This window comes from Buceros rhinoceros, unplaced genomic scaffold, assembly GCF_000710305.1.
Source record: "Buceros rhinoceros silvestris isolate BGI_N320 unplaced genomic scaffold, ASM71030v1 scaffold27173, whole genome shotgun sequence".
Classification (NCBI taxonomy): domain Eukaryota; kingdom Metazoa; phylum Chordata; class Aves; order Bucerotiformes; family Bucerotidae; genus Buceros; species Buceros rhinoceros.
The window spans coordinates 1,158-8,580 of record NW_010403426.1 but is presented as its reverse complement, the minus strand read 5'-3'; positions in this window follow the sequence as shown (position 1 = coordinate 8,580).

Sequence of the window (7,423 nt, the reverse complement as noted above, 5' to 3'; positions counted from 1 at the left end):
TAATATCCTGAATATGTAGAATCTTGTAAGGGAAATTCCTCTTTCACAGTGTAATAATAACCTAAGCAACCCAGTGTACTGAGAATTCTGCCTTGCCAAATGTGACTTGTACTTCTTGAGTCTGTGGTCGACTTAAGTGTTATTTAATTGCCTTTGGTTCCTGTAATCTGTGTCACTGATAAACACTAATAAAGGTTTGGTGATGTGTCAGAGGGATCTGTTCGTGGATTTCATGCTTCAGAGCGCGGAGGTCTTTACAGGTCCACAGAAGTGTTTTGTGCGCAGAAATGCCATGGGGAGGAGCATGAACGATGCTATGGCTATTCCCACCCACCCTTCATCGCAGGCACTGCCTCACTGGAGGTTTAGCTCTGCAGATTTTAATGACAGGTTGCAGGGTGGGAGGGAGGGCTGTGTGATGGAGCTGGCCCTTGCTTTTCCCTGCATGGCCTGAGCTCTTCCAGCTTGATCTTTCGCTGATGGCAAGCGGCGTAACTTCAGTGAAGCAAATGAAGCTACGTCCATCAACTGAAGTGTTCACACTGTGCAAATATCTTTGCATCAGCAGCCACTCAAGCACTTCGCTGTCTGATCTGGCTGAGATGTTGAGTCAAGTATGTGCTTGCATGTTTAACCCTTGTTAAGGCAGCCTTACTAAAGGACAGTAGCTTGCATTTGTGCACGCATATTTATACATCAAGAGAAGGGATAAGCCTATAGTTGTGCCAGATCAGAAAGAATAGATGTTGATTATGCTGTGATTGTCTGTGATACATATTCTGTCTCCTCCCAAAATTGACAGTCCTGAATAAAGGTCTTAAAGGGCCTTGAAATTCCCTCCCCTCAAGGTTTCAATCTAAAAGCAGTTCTCAAATCCTTCTGCTGAAATCTGGTATAGAGTAACTTGTACTGAGACAAACTGAAGCAGGAGCATTTCTCCTGGTGTCCAAAAAAATGCTTATACCAGAGATAACACTTCTACTGGCATTTTAATATTAGATTGAACTTTTCCAAAAGGAAGAACTGCTCCTTACTTGGAGTATATAATTTCATGTTTTGTACAAGTCAATGATCCAGAAGTTTGTATGCAGCAAATCTTTTGGATTTTATCATGAGTCCTTCAATTACATGTCTAATATCTATGTTACGTATATAGAGAAGATGACTCGCAAAGAAAATAAAAAGCCTTCTTAAACGTAAACAAGGCCCTATTAGACTTCGCATCTCAAAGATGTAAGAAGAAAACAGGATCCCACCTGCATTTCCCTTAATCAACAGAAATTCCATTTCTCCCCTAACTTCCAGCTTTCTCAAACGCACGTAGCAAGAGTGGCAGAGCCTGACCAAAGTTGTGTGCATACATGGTCTGAGTTTTAAAAAGGGCTCCATAAAAGCCACTGCGTGAAGCTTTGTGGTGGGCAGAGAGCTTCAGAGGCTATACTTGAAGGGAATTGAAATCAGGCTGATGCGAGACTCAACCGGGAAGCAATGTCTGTGATACAGCGTTTATAGTCAGAGAAATAGGTGAGCATTTCCAACAGTTCACCTAAACCTGTTAGCAAAAAATCATGATGCATCTAATGAAGTTAAGAGGGTCATCTTGGTCGAATTTAGAGCTGAAGCTGTAGCTGAAGGATGGGTGCTGAGAGGGAAGGCTGGGAGTCTCCCTGCCGGCTAATCATCAGTGATGCAGAGCATCAAGCCTGCATATGAAATAATTAGTCATAACTCTGAACACAGAGAGGGAAAGGTTGTCTGTCAAAAAAGCAGGGCAGTCTGATAAGCTGGTTCTTCCACATCTAGTGCAAGATCCTGGGTCTCGTACTGCAACACCTCCAGAGCAGGTTCATAGGGCAGGTCCTAGGGTGTGCTGGCAGGCAGTAACTCCAGCTGGTTCCTCACATTGTGTTGAGGTGTCAAATTCACTCCGTTGCCTGCAACAGAGCCTATGAGCTGCTGTGGATAGTTTGATGCTCCTCACTGCCTCACTAGGAGTTTGGGATACCCCAGTGTGAGGTAGTTTTGAAATGGGCAGGAAGTAAAGTAACCTGTTTCTGTTCCCAAAGCAGCTTTCAGCAGCAAGGAGCTAGTCTCATTGGGGTCAGGAATCTGTCTGTTCTGGGGTCCTAAGTGCTGCCAGGCCAGTAAAATGTGGGATTCACATTTTATAAATTAAATATGATCCCATCACTTTGCAGGGACTCACTGGTTAGTGGAAAGATAATGAACCTCTTCTGAGAGCTTCTCATTTTGCCTTGGAGACAAGGCAATGGGGACAGCTCAAGCGCATCACTGAAGCTCCTGTTCTCCCCTTTGCCTGTAAGGGCAAGGGGCAGCAGCCTGGCCTTCTTTAACTTTTGGATGCCTAAAATTATGTGAGGGAAATCTCCAAGCTCCATCAGATAAAAGCACTCATCACCCAAAGCGCAAATGAGTGGAGAAGAAAACCCAAGGCTTAGCTCCTGGGCAGAGCCCCTTGAAGCAAATGTTTGCTCCATTGATGATATTTCCCTGTGCGTGTCCTAGTTTTTTCTTTTACTTTTTGATTAACATAACCGAGATTTTTGCTAACATACCTCAGAAATTAATGCAGACCTATCAAATCCCGTTTATTCACCAAGCATGGTGTAGCATTAGCCCTTCCGTCATGTGCAGCAAACAAGACTCTGTGGCCATAAAACCTCTCCATCGCAGAGAGATGCCCTCTTCTGCCTGCCTTTCCTCAGCTTAGGGGGCAAAGGTGAGGAGAGGCTTGGGGACACAGGACTGAAGACAGCATGCTCTCACTGAGCCAGCATTAATTCCATGGCCCAAACTGGCTACAACAGCTGAGGATCCCAAAAGCCCTAACACCGAGCTTGAGCCTGTTCCTGTAGAAGTCTCTGGTAGTTACTTCTGCCAAGGAAGCAAAGCACCCTTGGCTCCCTTCACAGTCAGTGGAGAGAAATAGATGCTTTTAGGACACAAATCATCTCCTCTTGAACCAGCCAGCTAAAACGGGTCTGCTGTATTGCACTGAGAAGTTCCCCATCCCTCCCTACATGCAGTAGAAGTTTGCCCTGTGGATATCCTACATCTAGTGAAAGGAATCTCACCCCATGTGCTTTCAAAACCTGTCAGGTAGTTTGCTGTTAGCAATAGCCATGAGACCATCCAATCCGAGTGTACTGACAGTGTGGCAAAATGAGGGAGTTGTAACCAGAGTAGGTTAGATGAAGATGAAGATACCTAGTAATGTCAGTAGCATCAAGCCAGGCTGTTGGAGACCAGCAGACTCAACCACATGCCGGTGTCCAATTCATTTGACATAAAATTAGAAGTCTAAAACAGCACAAACACAGAGGAATGTAATTCCCACAGACTTTTCCAGAGGTATCTGCACAGCCATTAAGACATAGCTGCAATACCCAGGACGCACAAGAATGATGCAACAACAGCATGGCCACAAAATATCTTGTCTCCTGAGCACTCCAGAGATGTTCTGGGACTGTGGGCTTGCAAATGTCACCCTGGAGACCTCGGGCAAACATCCAAATCTGGTTTGATTGTCAATAAATTAAAATGATTTTCCCAAAGTCGAGCCTGTTTTGCCTGTTATCGTAATTGGTAGGTTCTCCCTCTGTGTTATCTCAATCCATGTGCTTCCTCATTTGCTTTTCTCCCCTTGTTCTGTTGAGGAGGGAGAGTGAGTGAGCTGGGTGGGGGTCTGGTTCCTGACCAAAGCCAACCCACCACACAGACCAAGGAAACAAGATCCCAGAGGTGCATTCTGTGGTGCCTTAGCCAAAAAAAAAAAACCAAAGTCAAATTTCCACTGACCTTCTCTTCTCTCCTGTGCCTCTTGAATGCCTTCAGGGATGCTTTATGTTTAATGATGGATGACGCAGTCAAACACCACTGTGAGGCCCCTAACTCTGGATTCTGCAGTGCATGCTCCAGAGGCAGGACTCCTAGTAAAATGGGGTGGCAGCACTCACTCTTGTAACTGGATACAGCTGTGACCTCGGGGATGGGGGCTTGATACTGTGATCTCAACACAGGCAAGAAATGCTCAGACAATGTCTGGACCAGGCTCTGAAGGCAGAGAGACACCAGGGTGGGATTTAGCTGAAGATTCAGACAGATATGCCTTGTGTGGCCAATGCATAGGGGTCTACATGAGCAGTAGGCATCTAAGCTCCTGTGGCAGACATGAGAGCTGGTCAGGGCAGTCTAGAAGGCTGTCTGGCTCATCTTATAGTCAGCAACTGCATTTGCTTAGCAAAATCGCTCTCTAGTCTCCCGTAAACTTGCTGACTACCTCAGCATTGTACAAGACAGTAGATGAAGCGCCCACCTTACACGCACACAGACACACACACATTGTGGGTATAGAAATTCAGGTGGGTGTGCTGTCACCAGAGGCATTGGTCCACCCGTCTCTCCATCTCCAACTTCATTTTCCCATCACTCCTTTGCCACCAGCACCCAGGAAAGTCATCTGTCCATGGGCAGATACATGAAAGTACCAATACCAGGTAGATTTCTGCCAGTTTAACTCAACCAGGTATCAGGTGAATGTCAGAAGCTGTCAGGGAGGGGGCAAAGAGTGAGGAGGCCCCCAGGGCCTGGAAAGAAGGCAGGACTGTGCTTTTGGGCAGCAGCTCAGTCTGTATGCGGTAGATCAGCCTGTATGCGATATAAAACCTCTGAAGGCTTCTAGGCAGTTTCAAGGTTGGCCAAGGAGGAACACAATGCCTCTCAGATAATTTGAAGGCTTGGCATCACTAGTGATAATGCCCACTCACTCCTCAAATGTCACTTAAGCCCAAATTTAGATGGAAGAATGTGGACTAGTGACTGGGGAGAAGTAAGCGTTACTTATATATATGCCAAGGTCTTCAAGACTTCCTTATTTAAGAGGATGCTTTGGAGAAGCTCCCTGGAATTGGATTTCCCCTTCCTTAAGCAGTGGAAAGGATCCCTTCAGCTTGCCCAACCTTCCTGATGGACACACAAAGCTGGTCTCACAGTTGTGCACACAATGTCCATGTCAGTGGGATCACCATCACTCTCAGGGCTCCTGGGACATGCTGCCCGTCCAACGTTAATCACACTGGGAGAATTCACAGCACCCAGGGACCTCAAGGTAGACAGGGAGGGATGCAGGAGGGGGCCTGGCTTCAGTGGGTTCCTTTTGCCCTGCAGTGCCTGAGAAGAGTTAAAATCCTGGGAGCTGAATTGGAAAGGGAGCAGATGGCCACCAAACTGAGAAAAGCAGTGACAGCCTGGATGTGAGAAGCCAGTGGGTTCATTCATTTGGTGATTATTGGGCGTTAGCATCCTCAGGGTCACAAGCATGGGTACCCATTTCAGCCTGCAACAGACAAACCCCCCTTGCCCATCAGCTTCCTATGCAGTGGCAGCCAGCTGCTGTGCCCTGCCAGTACCTTTTGAGTAAGGAGGACCTACAGGTACTGCACGTGAGGTAGGGAAGCCACCCTGTGTGGTGCTGTAGGTGACTGCTGTTTAAGGATGAAGAGGTTTTTGTGGTAACTCCATCTCTGAGATTTGAAGGCAAGTCTCTGCTCCAAGCCCAGCTGTGCCTACGTAGAGCGAATGTGCTAGATGCCAGAGATGGCGGCTGCCTCTTACCCATTCTCTCCCTCCAGATGACTAATTCAGATCCCAAGACAACTTTCACTTTGCAGGTACTTCCAGCCATGAAACAGTGGACTCACAGCTTACAGGTGCTTCTTAAACCAAGGCCTCAGCAATAAGGTTTTATGGTTGCATTTATCCTCTGGGTTTTCTGAGTGCTGTGGGATTTGGGAAATTCTGTCATGGCACGAGTGCTCAGATGGCTGCAAGAGCTCCCAGTTCCCACCATGGTAAAACCACCTCTAGGCTTTCTTCTGGATCTAAAGTGGACACATAATGGCAACAGCCTTTGCACCCATCACAGATAGATGGGCACCAACACTTTAGCAGCTTCCCAGAGTCTCGGGGCGGATGGCCCAATGCTGAGTCCAAAAATTGATATCTGTCCCTGCAGCTGTCTGCCAGGCAGAACCTGCTCATCTTCACAGCCCAAGCCCAGCTCCTGGAACCCTTTGCCCACCAGCATGCTAGCCACAGCCTTCTGCCAGCGTGATGAGCCCTGCCTCTGCCTGGGTTGGCTGCTCTGAGGATGGTTGCTGTAACCCTGACCATGTGTTCGATCCTCTCAGAATGGGGCAGTTCGCCAAAGCATGACCAGCATGAAGGGCCCTGCAGACAAGACCTCCCTTTCCACCCAGACTCACACTCTGTGTAGAAATACTCCTTATGGTTAAAGCCAAATGGCTCAGGAATAACTTGAATTTACCCTGCAAGAAGAGAGGAGTTTTATGGGAGGTCAGCAAAGGCCATGATGATGGTTGATTCTGTAAAACTCCATCAAAGGGACAGAGAGACACAAAAAGAAGAAGAAAGGGCAACAGTTTCCTCCCCTCACCTGAAAAACTCTTCTCCCTCCCACTCACAGTGAGAGGAAGACAAAAAAAGCAGGGAGTTTGGGGAGACAGGATAAAGGGACCCGCCTGACATGGGACTAAGTTGTCTCTAAGCTGCAAATGCACATTGGTGTTGGAGGACGGTCCACAGTAAAATAACCAATTTCAGTATGTGCAGAGGATCCCCAGCTTAATTCACCCTCTCGTTTCATTCAAAATGTGTCCACTTGATTTGGAAGAAATTCAAGAATCTTGACCTTCCAAAAATCCTACGGCAGACACTAAGAGCAGGTTTAGCGGACTAATAGCTAGAGAATAGCATGAAGAGGCACCTCCACAGATCAAAATCTTAAAACTGCTTTTGCCTACAAATTTGCTACCACCTGAACCTCTTGTGTGTGGGACAATGGTGCATTTGGCTTGTGACCCCTGAGTGGAGTCACCCCATCCCCAGCTCTTTGCTGCAGCTCCCAGAAAATAATTCACCAACATCTCCTGCCTCATCGAAATTTAAGTTCACTGCTGTACCAAAGACATTCCTTCTCCACTACTTGGTGGACAGAGCACTTCCAGAAACGGGATTCAGCCAGGGCTGGCAGCCAGCCTGCTGTGACCTTTGCCTGTTTGAGTAATGCGTGATAATGAGAGATCTGAGATAGATACATCCAAACACACACAGCTTGGAAAGATGTTAATTAAAACAGAGTAACGCTACCTCTACTGTTTGAAGGGCCATAGCTCAGACCACTTTGTGAATGCCCAGGAGGTAAAGAAACATGTTCAAGGCCACACAACACATCTGTGAGAAAGCTGGGAGTAAGTCCAAGTGCTTTTTGTTTACATCTCAGGATACAACCTGGCATATAAGATGAATCCAGGACAAGACCAGATGGATGCATCAGAGACCAGTGGCATGAGGAGGCAGAAAAACTGCTTCCAATGACCTCATT